This window comes from Euphorbia lathyris, chromosome 3 (genome assembly GCF_963576675.1).
Source record: "Euphorbia lathyris chromosome 3, ddEupLath1.1, whole genome shotgun sequence".
NCBI lineage: Eukaryota > Viridiplantae > Streptophyta > Magnoliopsida > Malpighiales > Euphorbiaceae > Euphorbia > Euphorbia lathyris.
Window position 1 is genome coordinate 70,478,382 of NC_088912.1, and position 20,789 is coordinate 70,499,170.

Here is a 20,789-nt window from a genome sequence, read left to right on the forward strand (position 1 = left end):
GCATTGAACGCGGCCTGGCAATATGTAGACCACCTAAAGGGGTGCTCCTTCTTGATTGCTTTATAGAAGGGGAGACATCGCTGCGCCGAGCAGGAGATGAAACGTCCCAGAGCGATGATTCTTCCATTGAGCCTTTGTACCCCTTGCAGATCGCGCGGTGGTTCTATTGCTAGAATTGCTTCGATTTTTGCGGGGTTAGGTTCGATGCCCTTTTCTGATACCACGCAACCCAGAAATTTACCACTGCGAATTCCGAAGAAATATTTTTCCGGATTCAGCTTGAGGTTATAGGCTCTGAAGATTTTAAATACTTCTGCTAAATCTTGCGAATGGTCGCCCTCTTCGGTGCTTAGGACCACCATATCGTCGATGTACACCTGTACTGTCTTACCAATGAGATGGGCGAACATCCTATCTACCAAACGCTGGTACGTGGCCCCTGCATTCTTTAACCCGAAAGGCATGACATTATAACAATATGTGCCTGCGTGTGTAATGAAAGAGGTTTTCTCGGCGTCGGCAAGGTCCAAAGGGATCTGCTGGAAACCGGCGATGGCGTCAAACTGAGACAAGATCTTGCGACCGGCAGTTTGATCGAGGAGTTGATCTATGTTAGGCAGCAGATAAGAATCCTTGGGGCAAGCTTTATTGACATTCGTGAAATCTACACACATGCGGTACTTTCCGCTGGCTTTCTTTACAAGTACAACGTTAGAAAGCCAGTCCGGATAGTTGACCTCGCGGATAAATTTTACAGCTAGGAGTTTGTCGATCTCCGCTTTTACTGCTGCCTGCTTGTCCTTCGCCTGTACTCGCATTCTTTGCTTCATTGGTTCGACAGAGGGGTCGATATTCAGCTTGTGCATTGCTTTCTCAGGTGCGACCCCCGTGATGTCCCCGGTGCACCAGGCGAACACATCCGAATGCTCTGCTAGGACAGCCTTGATCTCCTCGGCCAGCAGGGAAGCGAGTTTTGTTCCCATTTTCACTATCTTGTTATCCCCGAGGATACAGTCATCGACTGGTTCAATGGGCACGGGATTGTAACCCCTCATGTCCATCAGACTGTCCTCTAGGTAGAGCGCTGTTCGGGGCTGAGTCGCCTCCCATTGTAACTTTTTGGCCAGCATACGATCTCCCTGGATGGTGATCTTTCCACGCGGAAGGGGCAAAGTCAAGCATAGTCCGGAGATGTCCACCGTGGCCCTCAGGGCGGCCAGAAGAGACCTTCCGATAATAGCATTGTAAGCCAGGGGGATATCGACCACCACCCACTCTGCGGTATTCTCGATTTCCTCGACCCCTTCGGCGAAAATAGTTGGTAGTGTAATAACTCCTTTTATCGGCACTTCGATTTCTGAGAGGCCAACCAAAGGGAAAGTCCCGGCCCGGAGGGCGGTGCGAGTATTTTTCATTGCGCGGAGTGCTGCCCAGGTGAGCAAGTTCACCGAACTTCCGATGTCTACAAGCACTCGGTGAGTTTTAAAACATGCGATGCTAAGGATGACAACAAAGGCCTCCGAGTGGCTGGTACGGAGTGGAGGTTGCACCGTTAGCGTCTGCCCGATCGCCTTTCTCTTACGGGAGCACTCGGGCGGTGCGGAAAGTGCCGATGCTCCTTCCCTTATGACGTGTATTTCCCCGTGGTACTTTGGCCTCTTTGGCTCCTCTGCTCGCCCCGCTTCCCTCTGCTTCGGGCTTTGCTCCCTTTGCCTGCTCGCCTTTGGTGGTGCTCCCTGCTCCGTGATCCGCTCGATCTCCTTTTCTAGTTGATAGCAGTTCTCCGTGGAGTGTCCAGAGGATCTGTGATACTTGCAGTATTCTTTTTCAGCCCGGGTTTTGCCCTTGTCTCCGGCCGGAACCTGTTGTGTGAATCGACGAGGTTGATTCTGAATGGCGTAATGCACTTTCTTGCCCCGGGATCGATCTCCCCTTCGCTCCGGGTTGGCGCGCTCGGCTCGGGCCGGAAAGGGCATCAGAGCCTCCTTGCGGACTTGGGCCTCCTCACGCGATTCCGGGATCGTCCTGCCTCTATCCTGCTTGTGCGTGTCACCTTTGGCATTGTCCCTTTCTGTCTTCTCGTAGCCGGCGGGTCAGTCACAATCATCGTATCGGACAAACGTCTGTGCCATGGTCATCAGCTCTTCGAAAGATCTTGGCATCTTTCAGAAACACTTCTGCTTTAGAGGCTCGTAAGTGGTCCCCTTCGCTAAGGCATCGTGGGCCACCTCCAGGTTGAGGCCTTTAACTTGCGAGGCCATGTGATGAAACCTTGATAGGAAATTGCGCAGAGGCTTGGTTGTTGGCTGTTTGAGCCCGTTGAGGTCCGAACTGATTTTCCTGACCTTTGCCGCTGCGGCAAAGCGGGAGAGGAAAAGGTCCTTTAGGAGATCAAAAGAATCAATGGATTCCGGGGCAAGTCCCCGATACCATTCCTGCGCACTGGATGAGAGAGTGGTGGGGAAGACCTTGCACATGATGTCCTCATCCTTTGAGTATAAATTTATGGTGCTCATGAACGATGCCACATGGTCGTTAGGATCCTCGGTCCCTGAATATTGGGTTAGTCGAGGAGCTTTCCAGTCGCACGGGAACCTCTTCTCGATAATCCTTTGCACCAGTGGTGTTTTGCTAGAGGTGATGCTTCCTCCCATTACGCCCCCGAGGGCCCTTTTATCGAGAAAACGTTGAATCTTCAGTTCCAACAACTCTTCGCTATTCGTGACTGTGGTCCCCTCTCGCCGCTCCTCGCCTTGTCTTCTCGTAACGGCCCCGGCTCCTCTTCCCGTGATGACCACCGCTTCTGGGGCCTGTTCTGGCAAGGCTCCCTCCTTCTGTAACTCTGCCACCTCTTTAAGGTATTGCCAAATTTTGGCATTCTCCTCCTGCAGGCTTCTCTGCTGGTCTATGATCTTCATCTGAGCCGCCGTATGTACGGCCTGGGTCGTTTGAAAACCTTGGATTGCGCTGAGGAGTTGAGTGGTGTTAAAGGTCTCCTCCTCTTCAAGGCTTACCTCCTCCATCAAATGCCCAAGGTTTCTGGGGGAGATCGGAAGGTTTTGGATCACGCCTCCGGCGTGCGTCATGGAGCTGGTTGCTCCAGCTTCGGGTACTACAGTTGGAGCCGAGTCATTAGGGGTTTGCATCTCGTTTGAAGTTCTGGAGTCACTTGTAGTCCATCTTCACCGCACCAAATAATCTGGGATGCGAACACAGTGATCCCAGCCTTCGGTGATGATGTCTGGCTCGCCGATGGCTCGTCCCTGCGCTGGGAAAGGTCCCTGCGGATACTCCGACGAGCAAGACAATTAGTAGCTCAAGAGTGTCTATTAATCAATTGTGTAAGAGATAGAAAGAGTTACCCGCCCCGATTTCCAATATGAGCTGTGTATTTATAGAGGGTGCTTGGGACTTGGGCCCTTCTGGGCCTTGGGCCCTCCTGGGCCTTTAGGCCCTGATTCATATCCCGAATCATTTTATATTCCACGCAACGTCGCGGGTCTAAAACTAGTAATTGATTGAAATCTTTACTAATATCTTTTTCTTTTTTACAGAACAAATCTTTACTATCTAATGTAAAAAGGATTAATGCATTCGAGACCTTGTATTTGCTAAACAATTTGATTGATATTCTAAACTCTAGACATATTTAAAGTGATTTATTACCTTTTGAATATTTAAAATAACTTATTAAATTTCTGAATTTGATTAAAATAATATATATTTCAACTTTTTTAAATATCACTTTATTAAAATAGTTACTCCCTTCATTTCAAAATAATTATTATATTTGACCAAATCACACGTATTTATGAAATGATTGATTTGTAGTAAATTTATGAAACATAGATTTTTTTAAAAAAAAAAATTGCGCACAATGCGCTTACATTAAAGAAGAAAAAAAATCTCCACCAGACCCGGATGTGATTCGAACCCATGACCTTCCAAGGCATAGGTAAGCTCTCAACCACTAGACTAAGAGTTTCACCACCCTAAATACCATAGATTAAAATACCATTTATCCGCCTTTATTAATAATTCTTATCTTTTATGTTACTCATTAAATTGAACCACCCTAAATAAATCGAACGCCTAATACATCACCAACTCCCTAAACTTGTCCAAAATAGTAGATTGGCTCCCTGAACTTTGTAAGTGTATCACCAGCTCCCTAAACTTGTTTATTTCGTATCATCAGCTCCTTAAACTTATCCATAAAAGTAGATTAGCTCCCTGAACTTTGCAAGTGTCTCACCAACTCCCCAAACTTGCTTATTCGGTAACAACTAAATACAAAAACAATAATACTAACTCTCGATCCTCATCCATTCAATCTCTCAAACCTGCAACACTAACTCTTATAATATGTTGAAAGATAGGAGAAGCGAAAAAATTACCTCTCGAATAGATGAAGACGTATTTTTAGAATTTAGGTTTAATAAGTTTTTGTATTTAGTTGTTACAGAATAAGCAAGTTTAGAGAGTTGGCGAGACACTTACAAACTTCAGGGAATTAATATATTTTTATGGACAAGTTTAGGGAGCTGGTGATATGAAATAAGCAAATTTAGGAAACTAGTGAGACACTTGCAAAGTTCAGGGAGCCAATGTACTATTTTGGACAAATCCAGAGAGCTGATAATGTATGAATTCAAAGATAAAATAGGAAAAAGCAGCATTTTGGAAACTAAACCTTACAAATGAAATAAGACACAGTCATCTGAGACTAATAAAACATTTTGAAAGTTGAAGAAGTTGGTTGAATTATTTGACTAAGTGACTTTATTACTCCATGTATTAAGTCAATGTAAAAAACCAAGAAAATGAAGACACGTAGGGACGGACAGAGAGCGGCTTCTTAGAAGCTGTATATTCGTATTCTTCTCTTCCAGGAAAATTTCTTCCCTAACCAGTTGAAGGAAATGAAAATAATTACCGTTCATTTGTTCCCGTTGATGTTTGCTATTTATTATTTGGTTTTAGTGATAGACTGCAAATATTAGTTAATTTTTCTATTTCAAATTTTTACCAAATCTGTTTAGAATTAAAAGGCAGTTTCGGAAAATAGAAACAAATGGTCACTAAAAGAATTAAACGTATGATATTAAAAATATTCTTGTTTGGCTAATAGCTGTTAGCTGATAGCTGATTATATTAGCTGTTAGCTGATTACACTTCTTGGAAGCTGATTGCACTAACTGATTGTATAAACTTTTTTTTTTTGATAAAACTTAGCTAATTGTTAATATCTGTTTGTGTAAAATGACATGGTAAAGTTTTTATATAGGGTTAGAGGGTAGTAAATAGGGGTAATAATGTCCATAAAAAGAAATGGAGCAATTAGCTAATTGAAAAGACTTCTAAAATGAGCTTTTTCGAAATGAGTTTTCTGATCCAATAAGCTCTTTCAAACATCGCTCAATCAAACACCATTATTAAAGGTTTGAATAGCCAAAACATCTAAAGTGGCTCAAACCTCTAATTTTACCCCAAAACGTTGTTCACCAAACAGGGTCATTGTCATTTATCCATTGTGGTATCATTTGGTAACATTTAACCTCTAAAGTATTCATATAAGTGACATTTAATCCATTTTGAATGAAAAATTAATTAATTTGTTAATTTTTATCTTATGTACAATTTTGACACGTGGCATGTCCATGTAAGAATTGTTTAAAAAAAATTCTATATAAACTTAATAAGTGAATAAATAAAAAATTAGTTTTTTTATTTATTTATCCACAATGTGGATAAATAAGGATTACACCTATTAAATATACATAAAAATAATATTATTATAATTGTCATGTATACATATCGCGTGTTAAAAATTATGCAATGTATTAAGAATTAACAAATCACTTAAATTATTTCAAAAAAAAAAAACCCAAACCACTTAAAGTTTCATCCAAAATATATTCAATATGAAACATGAAACTATCAGAGGGGACAAATATTATCTGATATCATACAATATGACATCATACACATGACATCAACACCGTCCCTTATATAAGCACATCACGTGCAGAGAAAAATGCCTAAGGACAGCCTTAGAACCTTCAGTTCCCCTAATGAAGGAACATTCGAAAATAACTAGAGTTCTACGTGACAAATAATTCCTCCTATGACAATACTCTTTACAGGAGAAGGTAATCCTCAATGCATAAGGATTACTGGTTAATAAAGTGTTAAGCCCAAAATATACCTAAAATATCATCAATATTTACATCAGTTTTGCTATAAATTCGTGCTGATTATATCTATTTAGCGTACTTTTACGTCTGAATATGTTTCTTTCATGCAAGTGACCTAAATATTTGGTAAAATCAAATAGAAACGAAAAGAGGTCAGAAACGAAGGAAAAAACCCTACAAAAGGAGTCAAAAACGACGAAAATCAAACGCACCGAAACGAAGATGAGGAACGAAGCCAGAGACAGGACAAACATCCCGTGTCGCCACCGAGATTCCCCATTCACGGTCGCGACACGCGTCGCCCAGCTTCCTGCTTTGCGTTCTGAACACTTAAAACTGCTTCCCTATTCACGGCTGAGAATTTTCATTCTCGATAAGATCAGAAATCCTGTCAGCACAATTTACACATGTCCGATTTCAAAGATACGCGTCCGTTTGATTGGATAGAAACGTCTCTTCGCAGCAGACACGTCTCCTATACTCGACTCTTCAACAACCATAAATAGGAGTTGATTTCAGAGTTGAAGATATATTTGAAGAAAAGATTTAGTACAGAATTTATGCAGGAATTCTGAGTAAAAAACGATTCAGAGTTAGAAGTTTAATTTTGTAAAAACAATCTGATGTACACACATTGTTTACCAACTAATTACAAACACAGTAGCAATTAGATTTAGATTAAGATCGGTTAAATATTAGTTTACATTTTGGTAGTAGAAGTACCCGTCTCTATTCCGAAGATTCAGAGAGAAGATTAAGTAGAGGATTCGACCCATGAGCCTGACAAACTCTAAGGAGGTTTGAGGAAAGGATTGACGACCCGGAACTCTCATGTCGTGCGAATGCTTCCATGCTTTTTATTCTTTGTAAACTTGTATCAAATTCATACTTCATGGATGGAGCTTTCTTAGGTGTTAATGACAGGATAAAAAAAGATGTATTAATTCTCAAGGAGATTGAAGTTTACAAATAATTATTAATGCTCAAAATGAAATAAAATTAATTCTAAAGCTTAAACTAGTTAACCATCGCTGAAAATTAATTCTTAATTTGATAGAAACTGATAAAAAAAACTAGAACTAATTAACAACTATGAACTACTTTTTTTTCTTTCTGAAATAATTCTAAAAACTAATGATGAATTGATTAATCATTCTGAACTTATCTACTTCTAAAAACTAATTCTAAAACTAATTGAATAAAAATTGATTAACCCCGGGGATGATAACCCAAGTCTTTAAATAAAGAATAAAAGCTGAAAATATCTTAAAAATCTCTCAAAATATTTATGCATAATTTTTCAAGTTCAAATTTAAAAGTGAGATTGAGTTTAATGAATCTGGTCAGAAACTCATTTGATTCTAAACCTTAAAAATCTGTTCATAATCTCAAAAATAGAAAAAAATACAAAAATAAACCTTGTGGTTTGGCCCATTTTCGAAGTGCATCCCTGTGGTTTAAAAGTTTGCAAGTCGATGCCTTGAACTTCATTCCGTTAGCAAAGAGGGGTAAAATTGACTAACGGTGTTAAAAGTCAAAGGGGAAATAGTTAATTTGGTCCTTATATTTAATAATTTTATAAATTAAGCATCCTTATTATCTAACTATCACAAACAAACCCCAAAATAAAAAATAAAAATTCAATTATACCATGTTCTCCATTACTCTTTAATTTTTTTCTTTCTCTCTCATATTTTTTAATTTTTCTCTCTCTAAAATCAAGTTTCTCTCTTTTAAAAGATGGATCAGAACATTGGCTTGGTATCTCTATAGAGAAAAATCGCTCAGTATATTCAGCTTCCATCATTTGGGGAAAAAATCATCACATCCATCTCTTTCTTTCAAAATATCACATACAAATAAAAAAGTCATTTAAATCAGCAGCAGATATTCATTTACTACTCTTCGAACTTCTCTTTTTTCTCACCTGAGACACTGTTTCTTATTATGAACTGTGCAGGCAACCAGTGATCACCGCAACTCTGTGATGATCAACAAGATCTTTTAAACATATTGGACAGCTCTTCCCTCGGATCGCCGGTGAAATTACCTTCAGTAGAAACTTCTCGCGATTAAGGCCTTGCTCTTTTGCACTTTGTGAAGAAGAAGGAAAAGAAATCGAGTTCATAATAAGAAACGGTGTCTCAGGTGAGAAAAAAGAGAAGTTCGAAGAGTAGTAAATGAATATCTGCTGCTGATTTAAATGACTTTTTTATTTGTATGTGATATTTTGAAAGAAAGAGATGGATGTGATGATTTTTTCCCCAAATGATGGAAGCTGAATATACTGAGCGATTTTTCTCTATAGAGATACCAAGCCAATGTTCTGATCCATCTTTTAAAAGAGAGAAACTTGATTTTAGAGAGAGAAAAATTAAAAAAGATGAGAGAGAAAGAAAAAAATTAAAGAGTAATGGAGAACATGGTATAATTGAATTTTTATTTTTTATTTTGGGGTTTGTTTGTGATAGTTAGATAATAAGGATGCTTAATTTATAAAATTATTAAATATAAGGACCAAATTAACTATTTCCCCTTTGACTTTTAACACCGTTAGTCAATTTTACCCCTCTTTGCTAACGGAATGAAGTTCAAGGCATCGACTTGCAAACTTTTAAACCACAGGGGTGCACTTCGAAAATGGGCCAAACCACAAGGTTTATTTTTGTACTTTTCCCTCAAAAATATCATTAGATAATTACCAAAAATTAATTAATCATTTTACCAAAATTCCTTTTTAATTATTAAGTCAAAATTGATTTATTTTTGGTAAGTTGATTTTTTTTTTTAAAATTTGGGTACGGATTAAGTTCAAAATAACATATGAAAAATTAATTTATTAAAAGTGGTAAGATACTTGACAAAAGTTAGGAATATTGATAAAATGTTAAAAAAAGTAATTAAAAACTTAAAATTGACACAAGAAAGATAAAATTAATATTAAAGCAAATAAAAAGATAATAATAGATAATAATAAAAAACGAAATAATCCTTATGAGTGTTTTTTCACTCCTATTAGAATGGTCTCTTTTTTTTTTTTTTGAAAGAATGAAAGAATAATATTAATGATCAGAGAACAGGGCATTACATACGAAAGGGGGTGGTACAGACCACCACTCCCCGTATTTAGACCTAGAAACAGCCGCTCGTGCCAACACATGGACAGGCTGATTCGCTGAACGTTTCACAGAAGCTACACTATAGTGCATTATCTCTCCCAACAGAGATTTACAATCACAAACAATTTTTCCTAGCATGGAAGCAGCGGTTGAATTCTCATGAACGGCTCTCACTAACATGAGGCAATCAGATTCTACTACCATGTTCGTCCACTTTAAGCCCTTGATCCAGCTTAACACTTCGCGGAATGCTAATGCTTCAGCGATCAGGCCGTCCACTGGTCTTTTAAATATACTTTGACAATCAAGTTAGTATAATAACAGAGAATGATAGAGAGTAGGGGTGAGCATGGTCCGGTTCGATCCAAAAACCGAACCAAACTGAATTGGACCGAACCAAATTACTTACATTTTTTAGGACCGAACAAAACCAAATCAGAATTCGGTTTGGTTTGGACCGAACCGAATTATTTCCATCCGATCCGGTTTGGTTCATGTTTGGACCAAACAAAGCGCTAGATACCTACTGTTACTTGTATTTTCACTAACTAAACAATTATATAAAGATGGCATAAGGCTCACTTGGTACCCTAAACTATGTAATCAAACTTAATTCAACCAAAAGGTTTGGACCACTCTCTCAAGCTATTGCTCAATTCAATGAATGGAATGACCACCTTACCACTTACAAGGTTGGTTCTTCGTCTCTGTGTGTCGGGGATTCCCCTATTCCTGAACGAATTCCTTCATGGTCCTTGCCACCAAAAAATTGGGTTAAGTTCAATGTGGACGGGGGCTTTCGAGTTTCTTCCTTTTCTGGAAGTTCTAGTATTCTTGCTAGGAATCATCTAGGCGAGATTGTAGGTATTGCTGCCTATTCATACCCTAACGTGCAATCTGTTTTGACTGTCGAGGCTTATGCAATGCGGGAGGGAATTCTCTTGGCAACAAGGAGGGGCTTCAAGGATGTTCAATTGGAAAGTGATTCTATGCAGTTAATTAACTGTCTTAACATTCCAGACTATGAAATTCCGATCTCCTGCTACAATATTGTGCAAGATATCTTTCATAAAGGGCGGCCCGGTGCATTACGCGTCCCCGCTAAGCGAGGGTCCGGGGAGGGGTCCCACCACAAGAGTGTACTGGGGGCAAGCCTTCCCTTGCCAATTTTTTTGGCAAGAGGCCGCTCCTAAGACTCGAACCCGTGACCTTCGGTCACACGACAACAACGTTTTACCGTTGCGCCAAGGCTCGCCCTCTGCAAGATATCTTTCATCTCTCCAAGAATTTTGTGAACTGTTATTTCTTATATGTCTATAGGAATTGTAATTGGGCGGCTCACTGTTTAGCCTCTAAAGCCCTTAGCGAACCTTTTTTTGCTTTAGATTTTAATTTGCTTCTCTGTTGGTTTTTAGAGAAGAATGGTGTTAAGTTGTAATTCTCTTTATTTTAATGCACAACTATCGTTTCAGTTAAACAAAAAAATACTCCTCAAATCACCAAATGAGTCCCTATACTACTTTTAGATGGTTAATCAACCCCTTCTTTTAATTGTTATGTTCTGTCTTCTTCCCCGTTGGCTTCTCCGACTGTCTTTATACAGGCCCTTCTACACATTTTCTCTATTTTCCTATTTCGAATCCAAAAAACAAAGTAACAGTTACAACGATTTTCAAATTCATTTCCCTTAACTATCTATTAGTTGATTAATTGGGAAACTTTTATTCAGAACAAATAGATAGTTGATTAATTGGAAATTTTTTATTCAGAACAAAGATGAGGAGGAAGGAACTGGTAATGAAAAACAACTTAAGGTTCTATTTTTTTCATATTCGTTTGGTTTCTTGAGTTTAATAAAAATGAAAGTTGAAGACCAGATTAAAATTTAGACAAATATGAGAGTGTAAATTTTTATTCCTAGAAAATGAAAATATATAAAGAGAAAAAGAAGGCTGGGTTAGATAGAAATTAAAGGCAGGATTACAAGTTGGAGAAGCTTAGGGAGAAGAAGACAGAACAGAGGAGCTACGGAAAGGGGTTTGATTAACCATTTACAACTAATATAGGGACTATTTGGTGATTTTAGGAGTATGAGGTGATAATTGATTTTGGCTATAAAGTTAAGGGGGGCAAAATGGCCTTTATGCCTATAAAGCCGAGATGTGAATGCCCGTGATCTGCTCGGTATAGTGATGGATTTCATTATTAACATCAAATCCCACCATGCTAATAAGAAAAACGAGCGATCATAATCATATAATTAATTTTTCCTTTTCTATATATAATTAGTTAAGAGAGAAAAAACATGTTTAATTGTTTTTCTTTTCTATATATAACTAGTTTTTGACCCGTGCGATGCACGGATTCATCTTAATATATAAATATTAACAAAAATATAATTTAATAATAACAATTGATATAAAGGTGCTATATAAATTAAATATTATTATTTTAATTTCACATTTAATTTAAATAATCTTTTTATAGATAAATATAATAATATAATTAAAATTAATATATTATATATTATATTATATTTTTTATCAGTAAAAAATAATGAAGTGACACCTCATCTCCATCGTTACTGTTTTATATTATATATAGATATGCAGAGAATTAGAGAGATTTTAGAGATTAATTTAAATTATGTAGAACTTTTAGATATAGATATGCAGAGAATTAGAGAGATTTTAGGGATTAATTTAAATTCTGTAGAACTCTTAGATATAGTACGGATAAAATAATCTTTTTATAAATAAATATAATAATATAACTAAAGTTAATATATTATATTTTTTATTATATTTTTTATCAGCAAAAAAGGAGGAAGTGACACCTCAGCTCCATCGTTACTATTTTATATTATATATAGATTATATTTTATATTATATTTTTTATCAGTAAAAAAGGAGGAAGTGACACTTCAGCTCCATCGTTACTGTTTTATATTATATATAGATATAGATATGCAGAGAATTAGAGAGATTTTATGGATTAATTTAAATTATGTATAGCTTTTAGATATAGATATGGAGAGAATTAGAGAGATTTTAGGGATTAATTTAAATTCTGTAGAACTCTTAAATATAGTATATTAATTAAATATTATTATTTTATTTTCACATTTAATTTAAATAATCTTTTTATAGATAAATATAATAATATAATTAAAATTAATATATTATATATTATATTATATTTGTTATCAGTAAAAAATAATGAAGTGACAACTCAGCTCCATCGTTACTTTTTTATATTATATATAGATATGCAGAGAATTAGAGAGATTTTAGGGATTAATTTAAATTATGTATAGCTTTTAGATATAGACATGCAGAGAATTAGAGAGATTTTAGGGATTAATTTAAATTATGTAGAACTCTTAGATATAGTACAGATAAAATAATCTTTTTATAAATAAATATAATAATATAACTAAAGTTAATATATTATATTTTATATTATATTTTTTATCTGTAAAAAATGAGGAAGTGACAACCCAGCGCCATCGTTACTGTTTTATATTATATATAGATTATATATAGATATGCAGAGAATTAGAAAGATTTTAGGGATTAATTTAAATTATGTATAACTTTTTTTTTTTGGAAGAATGTATAGCTTTTAGATATAGATATGGAGAGAATTAGAGAGATTTTAGGGATTAATTTAAATTCTGTAGAACTCTTAGATATAGTACAAATAAAATAATCTTTTTATAAATAAATATAATAATATAACTAAAGTTAATATATTATATTGTATAATATATTTTTTATCAGTAAAAAAGGAGAAAGTGACACCCTAGCTCCATCATTACTGTTTTATATTATATATAGATATGCAGAGAATTAGAGAGATTTTAGGGATTAATTTAGATTCTGTAGAGCTTTTAGATATAGATATGCAGAGAATTAGAGAGATTTTAGGGATTAATTTAAATTATGTAGAACTTTTAGATATAGATATGCAGAGAATTAGAGAGATTTTAGGAATTAATTTAAATTTCGTAGAACTCTTAGATATAGTACGGATAAAATATTCTTTTTTTAAATAAATATAATAATATAACTAAAGTTAATATATTATATTTTTTATCAGTAAAAAAAGGAGGAAGTGACACAGCAGCTCCATTGTTACTGTTTTATATTATATATAGATTAGTTAATTAATTTAAAACTCTAATTGTATTTCGATTTAGTTTTATTTGGTTTTGGACCGAACTGAAAACCAAACTAGCGTAAAAAATAGAATCGAATCAAACCAAAATATAATTCGATCCGATTTGATCTGATTTTTTTGGTCTTTAGATTTTCGGTTCGTTTTGGCTCACCCCTAATAGAGAGAGATCTTGAAACTATACCTGAATGCTAAATGGTAGTATTTATCGACTTTGGATGAAGGTGAAATGTCATTAATGCTCCTCTTATCTAATCCGGTTGGGTGTGCTTTTAGGCGGGTCTGGATCTAGTTCTTAATTTGGGTTGATGGGTTTGGCCTTTTTAGAGATTTAAATAAGGGAAAATTAAGCAGAAATTCATATTTAAAAAAATATTTACAACTATATCAAGTCATAATTTTGTATTATGTCAAACTAGTAAATCAGTACTTTTAATATATTTTAAAGATTAGAATTTATAAATTAGAAGTGTAGAATATATTTTCTAGGGTTTATGATTTATGAATTGAAGTCCATAATTTTTAAATTATAGTATAAAATTATAATATATAGAGAATAATGACATATTAAGAATTAAATTTGGTGATATGATTTAGTTGTAATTTTGTACTTAATTATGATATTGGTGTATTTAACCCTTTAAATAATCTTAATGTGAGAGTAGCTTGAAATATCTATTAATTATAAAATCAGCTCTTAGATCTAATTGTTCATTATTAATGATAATTAATTTATGAAATTTAACAATTAAATTTTATCAATAATCTAAATTAGAAATCTAAAATCCATTGATAAGGACATCTCCAATCTGAAGACAGGCCAGGAAGCAACTCACGCGGAGTATGAGTTTGTTGCTAGAAAGGGAGGAAGAGAGTCATTCATAGAGAACCAAGTTTATGGGTATTCCACGCGGAGCGCCGTTTAGAACACGCGGAGCGTGGGATCACCGTTTGAAGGAGAGAAGAGGAACCACTCTTGGAGTACCAAGTTCGGGGAGCGACTCACGCGGAGCGTGGATCGTTAGAGGAGATTTCTTCGCCAAGTTCTGATGGAGGAGACAAGAGCTGAACTTCATTAAATTACTGTTTTGCCATTATGCATTATTTACCTTGTTGCCATTTTTTGTTTTAGTCTCTATCTTACTTCTAAAGTGACCTCTTAGCTTGTAATGCTAGTGAGGACCTATTGGTCTTTATCCTTTATTTTAGAGAGGATATAAAAGCCTCTTTTTTTGTATTAAAGAAGAACTTTGATAATATTAACTTTTTAGCCTCTTTAAAAGCTTGAGATTTATTCTATTTAAGTTATTCACTTTTTAAGTTTTAATTCGAAAAGATTGTATTTTTTTTTTATTGATTTAAGATTAAAACTTTCGCATCGAATTAATCCATGTCATCCATTTAGAAGATAAAATGAAGGATAAAGTTAGAGGGGAGTTAAATATTAGCTTCTGGGTGAAGAGAAAAGCGGAAGAAAAGTAGAGGAAAGTTTCAAATCTTAAAATAATAATAGTATTAGTAGTATTAGTTCCAAATCTTAAAATAATAATTAATAGTAATCACCTTTTCAACTCTCTAATCATCTAGAGAGGAGAGTAATCTCATTCTTCTTTTCGTTGTATGTTCTTCCCACCAAATAATTTAGCATTTTCTTTTTCTTATCATTCCACTTTTCCTTAAATAAAAACAAAAACATAGAACAGAAAAAAAAAAACCAACAATAGAGATATATAAATCAATTAAATATAATAATTATTCAGCCTTGATTTTTTCACAATTAAGCCTCTCACGAACCGTTGTATTAATTAAACTGATAGTCAATGATTCAATCATAGATAACGAATTTAACTTTTTAAAATCTTAAAAATTAAAAGGTTTAAATATAATTTTTTTTAGGCAATATGTATTAATTCTTTATATGTTTTCAATAAAATAAATTAAAAATTTTAATTCTAAAGCATTTATTTGTATTAGAAATATAATTAATTTACTAATTTTTTTTAATATTTAATAAAGTATCAATAAATTTTATTATAAGATTATCTAGAAAAACCAAATTAACACTAATAATAGTAATTTATGGGGTTTTATTTACCGCCCTTAGGGCTGTAAATATCAGGACCATTTTTTTTATATGTATAATAATAACAAAAATGAAATGAATAAGGGGTGTTTATTTCACCTCTTTGCCTTTTCATTTTAAAAGACAGAATTTTAGGTGTTTGGTTAAACATATACTGTTTGATTTTACAGTCAAAAATTGAAAAAACAACATTTTCAAACGCAACCAGCAAACAGGAACATAGTTTTAGGTATTTGGTTAGACACATATTGTTTTTACTGCTGAAAAGTAGTTTTTTTTTTATAAAAAGTGGAGAATCTTTGTTTTTTTTTTGCAAAATCAGCATTTTTCAAAGGCAACCAGCAAATAGGAACAACAACCAACAAACACTCAAACAGACCCTTAAGTAGACTGACCAGATTACAGTTGATTTGATGTGGGGCATCTCTCCCTAGGATCGGGTCCGGACGAGGGAAGTCGGAGGAAGAACCAAGCACGAGCAACAAGCGAGTAAGGAGGCCAAAACAGTGCCACACAACACATCAACAGCTCAGACACGCTCCGCGTGGGGTAAAGTACGATCCGCGTGAAGGAAGGTGACACAGAGAAGAGTTCATCAGCCAAACTACGCCCCGCGTAGAGTGAGTACTGATCCGGAGAAGAGCTCAACAGCCAATCTACGCTCCGCGTACAATTAGGCACGCCCTGCGTATAATGAGTACTGATCCGGAGAAGAGCTCAACAGCCAACCTACGCCCCGCGTACAATTAGGCATGCCCCGCGTACCTTCAGTTTAAAGAACTTGCTCCTTACTCCAGCTTCCTCCTTATTTACAATCCTTCCACTCCTTATTACAACCATGCCACTCCCTATTTACCATCCATGCCACCCCTTTATATTTAACCAATTTACCCCTTATCTTTATGTTTTAATTAGCTATGCAATTTGCCCTTTATGTAATTTGGCAATTAGGGTTTTTGAGATGATATAAATTCATCTCTTTCTCTTTGTAATGTTTTAACTTTTTATCAATCAATATCAAATCTTCTTCCTCTCAAAAAAAATATCAAATCTTCTTCAAGAAGCTTGTTAAGGTTTTCACCTTCAACAATGGGGATTCATATTCCTATGGATTTTAGTCCATGAAACCCGGGATTCACCCCTTCTAGTTTAGCTAGAGAAGAAATATCTTTGTAAGTTTAAGATTAAAACTTTCAGATAAAACCGATCTGTATCAAGATTAGTAATTTAATATGTTTTCTTCTGACGTTAGTTGGTATGTTTAATTTTATTGATATATTTTATTATTAATCTTTTTTCAAAAGCATTAGTTTGGAAATGCAATTCCATATTAAATTAACTGAAATAATATTATTTAAAGTTTGAAATACAAAGTATTATTTTTTCTTTCAAAGAAAAGTTAGAAGTACAAGGTAATCTTCATTTATTTTTTAATTTTCATTTCAATTTCTTTAAATATTGAATATATATATATTTAAAATAAAAAATAAATAAATTATTTATTATGATTAAAAGTAATAAGAGGATATCAATTATTAAGATTTTAAAAATTAAGTCCCAATCTCTGATTTTTAGTTTCACATACATTTTATCATTCACTCAAAGATTTAGATACTGAGGGAATCAATGTATGTCAAAATTAAACATTTAAATACTTAATTTTAAATTACTCAATCCATTTCAAAATAATTATCACATTTCATGAATTTTTTTATTTCATATTATTTTTCAATTTAGTTTTCGATGCAACTATTTTTTTATTTTATTCTTATTAATAAGTTTAATATTAATTATATTTTTAATTATTTTAAGTTTTCAATATATAAAAAGTGGTTCAATTTAATGAATAGTAAAAATGAGAATAAATAATAAAAATCTATTTCTATTTCTATAAATTTAATGAAAATCAATTATTTTTTTGGTCAAATATGATAATTATTTTTAAAACGGAGAGAGTACTAAATTCCAACAGCTTAATCAAACAAATAAATGATCAGTACTCAAATTCTTTTAAAAAAATTCCAACAGCTTAATCAAACAAATAAATGATCAGTACTCAAATTCTTTTTAAGGTTTTAATTATAGGTTTAGCCTAAATCATAAAATAAAATGAAGTGAAGAGTGGAATAATATTGGTGGTTGGGGAACGCCAACCTGGTGCCAAGCTACTGACCAGGTTTCAATAATTCATATGTCAATATATGCAACCACCTACTAGCTAAGCTGGATTTTCTTTTTAAAATATATCTAGTAACTTTAAATTATTCACAATTCTGCATTGGCATAATCATTTTTTTTAGAGTAAATTTCAAAAAAAAACCCCAGTGGTTTGATGTTGTTCCAAAAAAACCCTTGTGGTTTGTTTTTACAAAAAACAGGACCGTGGTTTCACCGTTACCCGAAAAACGGAAAATGACTTAACACCGTTAAAAATGCTGACGTGGCAAGGGGTAGAGTTGGAAATTTTTTTTTTTTTAATTTTTCTTTCTTCTTCTTCTTCCTCTCTCTCTTCTCTTCTTCTTCCTCTCTCTCTCTTCTCTTCTTCTTCCTCCTCTCATCTTCTTCTTCTATTTTTTTTTAAAATTCTGAAATCCAGACGTTACGTCTGAAATCCAGACGTTCTTATTTCTCACTCCATTTTTTCAGGTGATCAGCCATAGCAGCTCGATTACCAGGAAGAACAGACAACGAAATTAAAAACTACTGGAACACACACATACGAAAACGACTACTCCGCAACGGAATAGATCCCGTTACGCATTCCCCGCGTCTCGATCTATCCTCAATCATAACTTCAGCCTTATTCAATCCATCTTCACTTATCAATCTCTCATCTCTCTTATGCAATCAACAAATCCTCAATAATCATCAATTTCTCAACACTTTACTAATCCAAAATCAAAATCAAAATCAACAGTTTCCGAATCCCCAATTCAACAATCCGATGATAATCCATATCTGATTAATCAAAAGCATGATCAAATCATTATGCAGCAGCAAAATGTAGAAGAATTTGATGTTTCTCAGCAGAATTTGATTTTTCAGAACAATTATAATGTCGAATCAGTAATTTCGACGCCATTATCAAGCCCGGTTCAGTTGAATAATTCGTTGTCGACAATGGATGATCGCGGTGGTGGTGGTGAGAGAGAATTGGAAAGCTATTGCAGCAATTTGTTCAAGTTTGAAATTACAGAAAGTTTGGATCTTGATGATTTCTTGTAAATTAATATTGAGTTTCTTGTTTGGTTTTTTTCAAATTTTATTTGAACATATTAATGGATTTGAATTCTGGAATTTTCCAGAAATTCTGAAAAATTTCCAGAATTCTGGAAAATTTCAGAATTCTGGAAATTAAAAAAAAGAAGAAAAAAAAAGAAAAAGAGAGAGAGAGGAAGAAGAAGAAGAAGAAGAAGAAGAAGAAGAAAAAGAAAAGGAGGAGAGGAAGAAGAAGAAGAAAAAAGAAAAAAGAAAAATTTAAAAAAAAAATTATTTTTCCAACTCTACCCCTTGTCACGTCAGCACTTTTAACGGTGTTAAGTCATTTTCCGTTTTTCGGGTAACGGTGAAACCACGGTCCTTTTTTTTTTTGTAAAAACAAACCACAAGGGTTTTTTTGGAACAACATCAAACCACATGGGTTTTTTTTTTTTTGGAATTTACCATTTTTTTAATTATGTTATTTAATATTTTAATTTATTATTATTACATTGTCCCATAACATATTGAATGTTATCTCATATCTTATTACTTATATGGACCGGACCTTTCAAACCGAATCGAGAAATGAAATCAAACATTTCTTTACATCATCTTTTGTCCTGCACAAATTTTATTGGTTACAGGCATCATGTCACGTCCAGGTCTAAATTTCTAGAATTTATACTTTGATAGTCATATATATTATAATTATTAGGTGTGTGATTTTTATTTGGTGCTATAGGAAAAGTTTGGAGTTAATTTGATGGTTTTAGGTATAAATTAAAAGTTTAGAATAATTTTAAAAGATTATATAAAGATGGAGGACCAAACGAAATCTTCGCCAGATTTGGATATATATTCCAAAATCTGCGAGATGATGATCATCATCACATTTTTCTTTTTCTTTTTTTTTTCTTATTTTCCTCGCCTCTTCGCCATTATTATCGATTCCGGACCGTTTTTCCACCGTTTCTTTGATTTACGGAGATTCGACCGTCCGAATCATTCGAAATTGGAACCATAGCATCCTTATACATAGATCTAAGTCCTAGCCGAAGAGTTTTTGAATTTCGACAGTGTTTGGAGAGAAATGGCTTAGACAGAGTTTAAAGGCGAATTGAACGGGTTTGTGGTCTTTAATTAGTAGCCAAGGTAAGTAACTATCAACTATATTTTAAGTTGTATGTATATTGATATATATATAATCAAAGAATTTGCAGAAATTGATATTTCAAGGTTTATACGGGTATTTTGTAAAATTGAGGTTTTTCATGATTTTGCTTTTTATTGTGAAATTATAGTTCAAATGAAGCTATTGATTATGCTTTTATGTGAATTTCAGATTTTACTTGATTATGTTGATTTAAGGCTTCATTTGGTTGATTTTACATATATACATATATGTTTTTGGTTTCAATGTATATCCATATTGAACAAAATGAATTTGATGATTTATTACGAATTGTTTTTGGATTGAGAAATCGGTTGCGGTTATTATGGTTATTATTTTGGATTGAAGTCCAAATATGATTTTTATGATACAAAAGGGCTAATTATAGCCAAATGATTTTTGGTTATGAAATAGTTTGGAATATTTGAGCACGTTATGATTTTATGATTTTATATCCATCGAGAGCTATCCGGATTGGTGGTTCCATATTTGAAGACCATGTTCAGTGAGAGACATGGCCTGTGTACACAGTCTGAAGACCTATTGGGTATGGCAGTGAAGTGTTGGGTAAGACCATATGGGATAGGCAATATTAAGAGACGTCTCGACTATATATGTGGTTATGGATTGATACTTAAGGGGAGAAACTCGAGGATGGATACAATGTTTTAAGTTCATTTGGATTATGTTTTCGGTTATGATTGATTTTGATATAAGGTTTTACGTTTGATTGATTACGAGTTGGTTTGATAAAACATTTATTTGATTACAAGTTGGTTTGATAAAATATTTATTTGATTATGAAATGGTTTGATGAAACGTTAAGTTTTGAGTATATT

At 34.1% G+C, this 20,789-nt stretch overlaps 2 non-coding genes across 2 annotated transcripts; one reads left to right on the forward strand and one right to left on the reverse strand.

Moving 5' to 3' along the window:
• Positions 1-7,937: 7,937 nt before the first annotated feature.
• LOC136225288 (small nucleolar RNA Z103) lies at positions 7,938-8,029 on the reverse strand. The gene has a single exon (XR_010687011.1). It is a non-coding gene; the product is annotated as a small nucleolar RNA Z103 (small nucleolar RNA).
• Positions 8,030-8,440: 411 nt separating this feature from the next.
• Positions 8,441-8,532, forward strand: LOC136225289 (small nucleolar RNA Z103). The gene has a single exon (XR_010687012.1). It is a non-coding gene; the product is annotated as a small nucleolar RNA Z103 (small nucleolar RNA).
• Positions 8,533-20,789: the final 12,257 nt, after the last annotated feature.